Here is an 11,954-nt window from a genome sequence, read left to right as displayed (position 1 = left end):
CCCATCGACGGCCTCTGATCCTCTTCGCCGACACCTTCCTCAACCCTACTAGTGCCGCTTCACCGACACCATCGTCAACCCTACCGGAGTAGTTTCGCCTATACCATTCTCAACCCTACCGGGGCCACTTTGCCAACACACAAGTCCATGGCCTCAGATCCACTTCATCGCACCCTCGTCCAACCTACCGGAGCAGCTTCTTATGCACCCATCCACGGCCGCAGATTTGCATCATCGACACCATCCTAAACCCAACCACCGGAGCAGCTTCACCAACGCTCTCATCCACGGCCTCAGATCCGCTTCGCCCACACCGTAGTCCACCCTACTGGAGCCACTCCACAAACACCCTACTTGACGGTTCTTGATCTCCTTACCGGACCCTGATAGCCAGCGCAACATCATCACCCTTAACGTTTCTAACCTGATTCCCACCATCTGGCAAGATGCCAAGCACCCGCCATGGACTAGGTACTTGTCACCTTTAAACTTGTCCAGCATCACCTGCCCGATGTACTTCAAATATACTAGCAGGTCGCTGTTACATGTTATGTAGCTGGCAAAAACTACAAGGACGATGTTTCTTCTGGATCTAACAGCTTGGCCAACCAAGATCATGCAGCGAGGCATTGTGTGATAGCCTGGCTTATTAGGGATGATAGACTACTCATATCAATAAGGAATTCCTTCTTTTCCGGGAGACCATTCAGACAGAACTCCAAAGTTAAGCGTGCTCAGCTTGGAGTAGTGTCAGGATGGGTGACCGATCGGGAAGTTGCTCCCGGGTGCGCACGAGTGAGGACAAAGTGCGTAGAAAAGACTAGTATTGATCTGTGGGGCCAGTCTAGATCCCGCCAGGAGTAACAACCACCGGGAGGTGTGTCCGGGGTGTTACAATTTGTTATCAGAGCCGACCCTCGCGGTTACACGGATGGTTGCGGACAGGTGCGCGGTCATGTTGTTCATGACGTTAGTGACCCGTCGTGGCACCCGGCATGGCACATGTACCGGACTGGATGCACAGACGTATGTGCCAAGAGGGAACGTTCCTGTGGCCCGACGAGGACGTCGGTTCCTCTGAGTGGGGGTGTATGTGATAGCCTGGCTTATTAGGGATGATAGACTACTCATATCAATAAGGAATTCCTTCTTTTCCGGGAGCCCATTCAGACAGAACTCCAAAGTTAAGCGTGCTCAGCTTGGAGTGGTGTCAGGATGGGTGACCGACCAGGAAGTTGCTCCCGGGTGCGCACGAGTGAGGACAAAGTGCGCAGAAAAGACTAGTATTGATCTATGGGGCCAGTCTAGATCCCTCCAGGAGTAACAACCACCGGCGGGTGTGTTCGGTGTGTTACACATTGCTATGATCTTGTAAGTGCGTCTCTCTCTCTCTTGTATTGTTGTGTGCCTGCCAGCGTGCTTTGCTAGGATTTTTGACCAGTAATCCCTTTGTGCAGACAATTAGTTCTACTACTGGCTGCTAAATTAGATATGTAGATGTCATACATGATACTCCCTCCATTCCAAAATATAAGTCTTTCTAGAGATTCACTATAGGCTACATACAGATCTGTATGTGGTCCATACTGGAATCTCTACAAGGACATATATTTAGGAACAGAGGTAGTACATTACACAAAATCATAGGTGGCATGTAGGAATTCTAGTGCACTACATTAGGCTCCCTTAGAGTGCATGCTAGTCCAACACACAAAGTCATTGCTAGATTATGCTATGCACACAATCGTTAATTGGTGGTTTAAATATGCGCAAGGGATATGCAATGTATTATCATGTAGATATGTCTAAAATTAGCTGTGTCAACTTGCAGATAGGGCTACACAATGAAAAAGTACAAGATGTATGTGTCAATTTCATGGAACATCGCAAAAAATGGAGAGGCGGCGGTGAGCCTATACAGTGTGCTATGGTAGGTCACTCTAGCCCAGTTCTTTTGCATGATTTTCCCATAATCTGCCCCTCTCTAGCTTCTCCTAGAATCATTGACCCCCTTTTGTTCTACAATCCTACCTAATTAGACCCTAACTAGATAGGATTGTAAAAAAATGGGGCTCAAAGATTCTGGGAGAATCTGGGTAGGGGTCAGATTCTGGGAGAATCTGGCAAAAGAACTGGGCCTCCATTGCAATCATCGTGACATGTTATTTGTATGTCAGTTCTATTGGCCAAGTTTCTTAGGGACAGTTATTTCGAGTTATCCTAAGAAAATAAGGACCTTTGAATATAAGCTCCGGGTAATAAGCCAACCAGTTCTTTTCATTCCCTGCCTTTTCAGCTTATCTATGGTATGACCAGTGAAAAGTCTACATTGCATTATATTTTGTCATTTTGCTGCCCATATGAAAATTAATTTGACTTGCAAACATCATAAATTGAACCCAGTGCAGTAATTAATATGATAGGAAAACAGACCATCAAAATGCAAATACAAAGATACCGTCTACTGGGCACAATCTACTTTGGTCAATGTCTTACATAGAGATCCCATTGCCTAATTTAAATGAAGAACGCATGACCTAAATTTAAATGAAGAACAATTATTTATCGAAATTCGATGGTCCAAGTGGTTAGTTATTATCATATAGCAGCACCACCTGAAAGCATCATTTAGCAGCAGCTCATAGAAACTCATCATACAACATCAGCAGTATGCAATTCATCATATACCAATAGCATCTCATAGCAATTCATCATATAGCAGCAGAAGTAGGAGCAACTCATAGCAATTCATCATATAGCAGCAACAGGAGCAGCTCATAGCAATTCATCATATAGCAGCAGCAGGAGTAGCTTATAGCAACTCATCATATAGCAGCAGCAACAGCTCATAGCAATTCATCATATAGCAGCAGCAACTCATAGCAATTGATCATATAGCAGCAACAGGAGCAACTCATAGCAATGCATCATATAGCAACAACAAAAGCAGCTCGTAGCAATTCATCGTATAGCGGATCAGAATGAAAATTTGGCAAAAAATCAGAGGAGATCCTCACCTTGTTGGATGAGCTCATCCTTTAACGGCACCTCAAGGCCACGGCCTGGGAGGAGGGGAGGGGGAACAAGGTGCCTTCTGTCGCAGTGTGGCATCGGCCGTAGTTGTGTGGTGCCTGCTGGAGTAGTGCGTTGGACGGACCACAACGAAGCAGTTGTTGGAGACCATGAGAATGAGGGGCGGCACCAGAGGGAGGAGCAGCCGGGGAGATTTGGCCCTACCCGTCGACCATGTAGCCTAGCTGGACAGAGCATCATCGAGGATCAGGCCAGATGGGACCAGTGGCGATGCCTCGCTGGAGGAACCCTAGCGCTGCATGCAGGGGATCAAGGTAGAGGGAAAGGGGAAAGGAGATGCAAGCGGGCAGGGCAATGAACGCTTGCGTGTTTGTTTTTACTTGAGGGTCAGGTGTGACGCGAGCGTGAGCAGTGGCATTTTGAGTGTAATATAGGTAGACATCAAAGTCATTTCACTATTCCCCTTCCCTTCAATTTTTAGTGAGCTTCTACCCAAAACACCCCCCTCCAAAGAGAAGTAAGTTAAGCCCAAGCCCATAACTCAAAAATGACTTATTTACATCTTTTTATGGCTTATTTTGACAATAAGCTATAAAAAGGCGGAATAGAACTGGCCATTAACTTGCAATTCAATTGTGCGTGCAATGATGAATAACTCATGCATGCTATAGTGTAAATTTAGGCATCATCATACATGGCATAACCTAATACATGTGCATTTCATTATAGAATCTAAAATATGCAATGTTTATGTTAGTTCATACGTTGCACATGATCTTTAAATGCCCCTTAAATCTGGTCAGTCAAGTGATGGTCTTTAAGCCTCCTTCTATGCTTCTTTTCTTGATATGTAAGATTTGCTCACACATCTATTCAATTGCTTGTTTGTGTCAACCAGCCTAGGACTGTTTGCTTTGATTACTTGTTGTTCTTGACCTAACAAAGCTTGTCAACGATTTAAACACTAAGGGTTTTTGTACTGGGGGCTTTTATAACTGATAGGTGACATAAAGGTTTGGCTGTACACTAAAGTAGGCTCTCCAAGAGTACTTGGAGATCCAGTTCGAAGGTATGCCTAGTTTTTACATAGTGCACACATAGTAAATGCTCATTTCATTGTGTGCAAGAGATATGGCATGTTTCATTATGTGGTGTTGTTTTGTTATAAAATCATCCTTTTGTGTTGTTCACAGACTGGAAAGTATGCATATTTATCTTTCAAGGAGACCAGTAACTAGTTTGTGTCACCTTGCAGAGGGGGTGCGATGAACATAAGATTGAGGATTTCCAAGTACAAGATGTTAGGAAGGAGCCTTGCAAGAGAAGGAGGAGCAGCGCTGAGCCTGTTCAACCAGTTAAGGTAAGTCACACTGTATTACAATTACCAGGACATCCTATTTGTCTGACATTGTGCTTGCGTAGGGTTCTTCACCTGTAACCCAGTCATTGGGCCATTGATTAAAATCCCCTCCACTCACTACTATATGATGTTCTAACTTTTTTGTAAATTAGATGTACGTAAATACATTTTAATGTGTCTGTTCACTCATTACGGATGTAGTCTACTTTTAAATATCTAAAACATCATATAGTAGTGAACAGTGTGAAACTGCTTCCTGCCATGGTAGAGTTGTCGATGTCATAAATGTCATAACCAAACACATATTCACATCATTAGCCTCCCTATCATTACTATGATATTGATTACATACTAGTCGAGATACTTCATAGGGGGCAACCAATATTACATTACTTGTTCCTTTATATGGTAAATGTAGCTAGGCCATGGATGTTATTGAGGCATGCATGTATGCATGCTGCCAACTCAATAGTTCAATTGCTTGTTTATTTCAGGCATAGTTAAATTGCTCTTTTCAATTGCTTTATTTGTCCTTAGTTAATGAGATGCCCAAACAATGATGCCTGATGTTTGGTACTTTGTCAGGACCCCGACTCAATGCCACATCGATCTAGCATGTAACACCTCATATCACTTTGCGGCCTCACGCACGGTATTCCCACGGGTGTCGCCTTACCTTTGCCCGGGACCGTTTGCGCCTTTTGGCACACGTATATGATAGTGTCGCTAGCATCCATATGATAAGGAGCCCGGGCTGACATGGCTAGTCGTAAACCCAAAGTGACACCAACTTACAGGGACAGGCATCCATGACCCAGCATCGAACGTGTCGGTCATCAGCAAGTGGGTCCGGGCTGTAGCACTGGGCTAGCAGGACTCCGGTAAACCGGGCTGTAGCGGGCTAACAGGGCTCCGGTACTCAATGCGTGACATTTCCCCGAAGGGACAAACACAGGAACGAAGAAGGACACATGTCGGCCAGCCTAAGTGTTCCGGAGCAGTAGCAAGCTACCATGGCTCGGTGGAAACACTAGGAGACATTTCCCGGTAAGAGAGGCTACTAAGGATAAACAACTAGATAGTCAGATCCCACATATACCAAGCATTTCAATAACATACACACAATATGCTCGATATGTGCAAATACAACATGGCATCACAACATGACTCTACGACTCAAGTATTATATTCAATAGGCTCCGAGGAGCGAGATATTACAAACATGGGTCTCATGACCCAACAATCAGAGCATACAAGTCAAAGCACATGCGGAAGCTTAACATGTCTGAGTACAGACATATAAATGAAAAAGGCTGAGAAGCCTGACTATCTACCAGATCCTGCCGAGGGCACAAGATCGTAGCTGAGGTAACAAGCTAAACGTCGAAGTCCACGTGGAACTACTAGTGAGACTGAAGTCTCTCTGCAAAAACATAAAATAGGCAAACATGAGTACAAATGTACCCAGCAAGACTTACATCAGAACTATCTACATATGCATCATTATCAACAGAGAGGATGGTGGGGTTTAACTGCAGCAAGCCAGCTTGACTTGGTGGCTAACCTGAACTACGACTGCAAGTAACTCTTGAGGTGGCGCACACAAGTCCACATATTCACCATATCAATACACCACTATGGATCTGCTCCCGTCTCCCTACGAGAATGCCATCCATAGCACTCACGCTTATCTTGTGTATTTTAGAGTATCCACTTTCACTTGTCTATGAACTATGCAAGGGGTCCAAGTTTCCATATCCGAGGAATACGGCTATTCGAATAGATAATGATAACCCTGCAGGGGTGTACTTCTTCACACACGCTCTCGCCACTTATCGCCCTGTACACGTCATGTACCTCGGCAACCTTCAAGCGGAAGCCGGGCGAGGGAGTCGGCCACGGCCTACCTAAACACTCAAGTCTCTCGTCCAGGTTTATCGCCTATTCGGGTTCCATCCGCAAGGAGATCCGGCCGGGGTCTCACTCACGGCCCCAAACGATGTGAGCAGGGTTCCCAAGCCCACCATCCGGGTGCCACTTGGTACACCGGGCCACTGTGCCTAGTCTGTCCCAAGCCCACCTGTACCGGGTGCCACTTGGTAGACTACTAACACTACCTACAAACACCAGAAACTAGTTGCAACTCCTGGACAGAGAACAAGGGTGATTAAGAAGCCGAGAGGGGCACTTAAGCATTCCAATGCATGGTAGTAACTGTTCATGGATCACAAACACAGAACTCAGTTCCTGAGGACGGCTGCAATGAGACAACCCACCATGTACTCCTACATGGCCTCTCACCGCTACCTTTACCAAATCGTGTTCACACACTTAGCTCACACACAGTAGGACATGTTCACACACCTCTGATTCATCCCCGATGAATCAGACCTGACTCAACTCTAAGCAGTAGCAGGCATGACAAACAAGCATGAATGAGTAGGCACATCAGGGCTCAAACAAATCCTACTCATGCTAGTGGGTTTCATCTATTTACTGTGGCAATGACAGGTCATGCAAAGGATAAAGGGGTTCAGCTACCGCAGCAAGTAACAAATATGTCGTTGTTGTCCTAATGCATTAAAAGAGAGCAGGAGCGGGAGAGTGGGATTTTATCGGAATGAACAAGGGGGTTTTGCTTGCCTGGCACTTCTGAAGATAATATAGCTCTTCATCGGTGTCATCGATCACATCGCCGGTACACGTCTATCGAGAGGGGACAATTACTGGCAAACAAGGAAGAACACAATCAATGCAATGCGACAATATGATGCATGAATGTGACATGGCAATATGATGTGATTTGTGCTGATGCAACTAAACCAGATTAAATGAAGTTGGTTTGAATCCAAGATTCAAATTCAAACTCCACATGTGGTTATTTAAATGCCATTTAATTGAATTGTCCTAAACAGTGGTCACAAGTTGTCCTAACATGCATGAAAATGGTACAGATGGATAGATTGGATTTTTCTGATCATTTTTCATATATAAATTATTTAATTCTGAGCTACGGTTGAATTTCTATGAATTTTAGAAGTTTAGCTATTTTCTGAAATTAAATAAATCATTTCTGATTTATTTAAAACTCCAGAAAACATTTACTGCATCAGCATGACGTTGGCATGATGTCAGCAGGTCAACAGGGGCTGGTCCGGGTCAAACCTGACCAGTGGGGCCCACTGGTCAGTGACTCAGGTGACTAACAGAGTTAATTAATTCTAACTAATCAAATTAATAGCCACGGGGCCCACTGTCAGTGTCAGCAGGGGTAATTAGTTTAACTAATTCAATTAGTACTAATCCTAATTAACTAACAGAGCTGGGCCCCACCTGTCATTAACCCAAGGGGTCAAACTGGGCCCACATGGTCAGTAGTCAACGGGGTCAAACCCCTGGTCAGTAGGGTCAATCCCGCCGGCGACTCGACGCCGGCGAGGCCCGGGACGGTGGCGGCCATTGGAAACACGCTACAGGGCACGGGCGAGGCCGTGCTTGGGCTCATTGGAGAGCCCTTGCTCCCGCGCGTCGAACGGTGCGGGTGCTGGGTCGTGGGGAGGCCAGAGCTGACGACGGCGAGCTCCAAAGCGGCGGCCGGAGTTCGGCGAAGTTGGGAATGGTGCTGTGGGGCACGGCGGGGCAAATGGCTGGGTGCTACGGGTAGCTGGCGGTGTGGCGCATCCAACGATGACGGTGGTTGGAGCTGGGGTGGCCGGGAATGACGACGGCATCGAGCCAGGCGGCGGCCGGAGCTCGGGGGTTCGCGGGACCGGCGCTGCGGTGTGCAAACGAGACGGTTGCCGTGCTAGTTTTACTCTACGGGACGTTGTGAGTGCAACAGATGCAGGCGTGGGACCAAAAGGTCACCGGGGCTTCGCCGGTGACGAGCCCGTGCGGCGGAGCGTCTCGGCTCCGGTAGAGGGGGCGGCTAGAGCTCGAAATCGGACATGGGGTTAGGGGGAAACGAAGCAGGGGCTCACGGGGATCATGCAGGGAGGGTCAGCGAGCTCGGGGAAGCACGAACGGCGGCGAATCGACGGCGACCATCGGCGGCGGTCGAGGACGAAGACGATGGCGTGGAGGCGATGCAGAGCTTCCCGAGGGGCTTGGCTCGGTGGGGAGGAAGAGGGGGTCGAGGCGGAGCTCCTGAGCTCAGCGGAAGGGCGAGGGGTGGCTGGTGGCTATGGATGCGACGGCGGCGCCCTCCGGTGGCTCTCGGTGGTGCTCCAAATCGAGGGAGGGAGAGAGCTAGAGCGAGCAGAGAGAAGGGATAGCGGTCGAGGGGGTCGAGGGCGTCTCCGTGGCGTCGCTAGAGGGCTCGGGGAGGAAGCAGGAGGTGGCCAGGGGCAAGCGCGCGCGTGGGCGACACGCCTCTGTCCTTCTCGCGAGGAGGAAGACGACAGGGGGGGAGGCGGCGGTGGGCTGGGCCGGAACGGAAGCTGGGCCGGCTCTGCTGCAGGTGAGCGCCAGGTAAGTGGCTGGGCTTCTCTCTTTTATTTCTGTTTTTCTATTTATTTGCTCTGTTTTGACTTAGTTTATAAACCAAATCATTTTAATAAATCCTGAAAATAATTGTGGGCATTAACTGAATTATTACAGAGGCCCTCAACTATTTTCAGAATTGTTGGAGCATTTAAAAATATTAACAGTATTTAAATGCCCCAATTCAAATACAATATGGTTTATTCAAAAATCGAAAAATGTCTTGGAAAACTATCCATCATCTCTGGATATGGTTTTCACCCTTTTCCATTAATCATGAACATTTTTGCAAACCAATTTGGGTTCTTTGAAAATATTTTGAGTTGAACCTATTTGCATTGCTTTGGTGCTACGGCTTGGTCATCCCCATTTCAAATTTCATGAACTTTAAACATGATGCACACATGGAAGCAAGCATAGGTCAGGCCAGAACTAGGGATGTGACAACTCACCCCCACTAAACAAGAATCTCGTCTCGAGATTCAAGCGTAGGGTAAGATGAAGGGGAAACGCAAACTAGTATAATCTTCACGATCCAGGGTGCACTTCAACTGAACGTTGATTCGTTCACCATCATTGTCTCGAAGTCTTGCTCTGAGAACTCCAACTATCATGACAACGAGAGGAAGGAAAGACCCTAAAAGAATCGTTCTTCTTGAAGGTCGAACAACTCAGGATTAACTCACGGAATGAGACATAGCAGCATCTCTTGAGCTGAGAGACGAAGCACACATCTAGAGGGATGGAGTGAAACGGATGACGAAGGTTTACTAGGTAGGCAACAATTCCACACCTAAGAGGGTGGTGAACGGTTGTCAACGTAGCGAGGAGTTAAGTTGACATGATACCACAACGAGACACCTTAGGAACCGTGACTCGTAGATATATCCCCTTAAGTGGCAAAAGGGATTACCTTTGACTCAGAGATCATTGAAACTCTTTAAACCAGCCTAAGGCAATTCTCGAGCGATCGTTTGGAGGGGGTCGGTAGAATGGCATACTCGGACTTGGATGATGTGGATTACCTTGTTGAAGACAACGTAATGGATGAATTTGCTTACCACCGGAAATGGAAGAGACCCATGGTAGAATGGCACATTGGTGGTGCAAGCTGGGAACAAAATGCAAATGCTGGGAATGATTCTGGTAACTAGGGAAGAACCCAACAATAGAGAGTGAATCCACTGTTTGAAAAGTTATAGCACAATCGAGGAAACTGAGAGCAATCCCAGTTAGTGCCGATGATAACACCTAGCGTTTGTGTGTGCTCTCAAGAACTGGAGCATTTCCATATTCATCAAGGTTTTACCAATTTCCGTGTCAAGGGTCCTGGCAACACAACACACTACCATGATGAATAGTGATGGATGATGCAGATGCAAAGGAAGATAACACTTTCTCAGATTTCACCTTAGCAAGGCCAAGGGGACAAAATCTAGACGATCGACCGAGAGACATTTAGCACTCCGCTTCTAATGTTCTCCTTGATGTACTAGCGCATCCCATTCCTTGAAATGGTCTGGTATCTAGCACATCAAGTAAAGCTCGGACTTCGGAAACACAAAAATCATAAGGCATAACTAGGGAGTAAATCCTACGAAATCCTTATGGGGAGGTGGCCAACTTCCTCAAACAAGATACTACAATAATAGGTCTTTCGGTTGGGTGTGTTGGCCACGACATCCTCTTTACCGGTTATCGAGGGACCAATATTATAGTTCTTGGGAAATGTTCCAACCATCATATCTGCCTGAGATTGAGATCTGGCTGGTGTCAGGATATTCCAGATTCATCGAGTCTAGGAAGAAAAATGAAAGTTTGCAACACAAATCGACGAAATGACGTTGCGAGATTCTCGGGAATTGAACTACGATAGCAAGCTCCAAAACATGAGCTGGTTCTGCTACACATGTGTGAACACGCTGCCTCAGACAGACATGATCACATGGTAGTCTTACAATAAAACACTACCGAGTTCTGGTAGGGAACCATCATTGAGGATATAGGAATCTTGTGCATGAACTAGTATTTGCACAGCAACTCCTTTTCCTTGAACAAATCAATCAGTGGCTTGGTGTGCTAGGGATACATAGGGAATGAAGATGATCAGTCTATCAGACCATAGAATACTTCGCACATGCATGACTGACCTGGGATGATTCCAGAGGAGCAAAAACAAACTTTCTCGAATTCACGACGGCAACTTACATCAAATGCACGTGAATCAAAGGAAGTCACTTCTTTCATCCAAACATATACTTCATGAACGGGGCATGAAGAAAATGCTTACACAAGTTTCCAACACTAGCTTAATGTTCAACAAAATCATGGAGGAGATAAGGATGTTGTCAATGGGCTCAACAACAATTCATCCGGGTTTCCTTTTAAAAGGAATTCCATAGTTAGGTGAACACGGTGATAGCATTGGTCAGACCAAAGAATATAATGGTGTATGCTCGAGGAAAAACCACGAGTAAGACAACATTACGGATATCGTTGGTTCTGATTTGATTTGAGGATAGCCCACACTCAAATCAAAGTTTTGGCAGGACAATAGCTCCAGCAACTGGTCTCAAGGATCAATTGATGAAGATATCATCCTTCTTCAACACACACAAGAAGATATCCCTTAAAATGAACTAAGCCATGCCAGCTTTTATCCTCCAACTCTCCAAGTTGTTGTTCAGCTTAGCCAACTAGCTCAGGGGTACCCAACACAGATTCTTGGAGAAAGGGTAGTTTACAGGATAAACCAACTTGATCACGAGCTCAACATAACAGTCAGGTGACAACCTGGTGATACTTTCGAGAAGATATTCGGAAAATCACGAACCACCGATATGTTACTAAGCTCGAGAACAATCTTGCTTTTCAGGGCAAGACGATATGATCAAAGAGCGAGGGATTGACGAAATCCTAACTCACCGATCGAAAAGTGCACCAACAATAAGGACTAGGTAGCCCAATATATCTTAGAATGATGATTCAAGAACCAACACACTAAGAATGAAATTATTGTCCTTTAACTACCAAGCAACACGGTTGCTAGGAGTATTGACTTCACACATCATAGTTCACT

This window comes from Triticum dicoccoides, chromosome 5A (genome assembly GCF_002162155.2).
Source record: "Triticum dicoccoides isolate Atlit2015 ecotype Zavitan chromosome 5A, WEW_v2.0, whole genome shotgun sequence".
Classification (NCBI taxonomy): Eukaryota; Viridiplantae; Streptophyta; class Magnoliopsida; order Poales; family Poaceae; genus Triticum; species Triticum dicoccoides.
The sequence above is the reverse complement of the archived record's forward strand: the minus strand, read 5'-3'. Positions refer to the sequence as shown.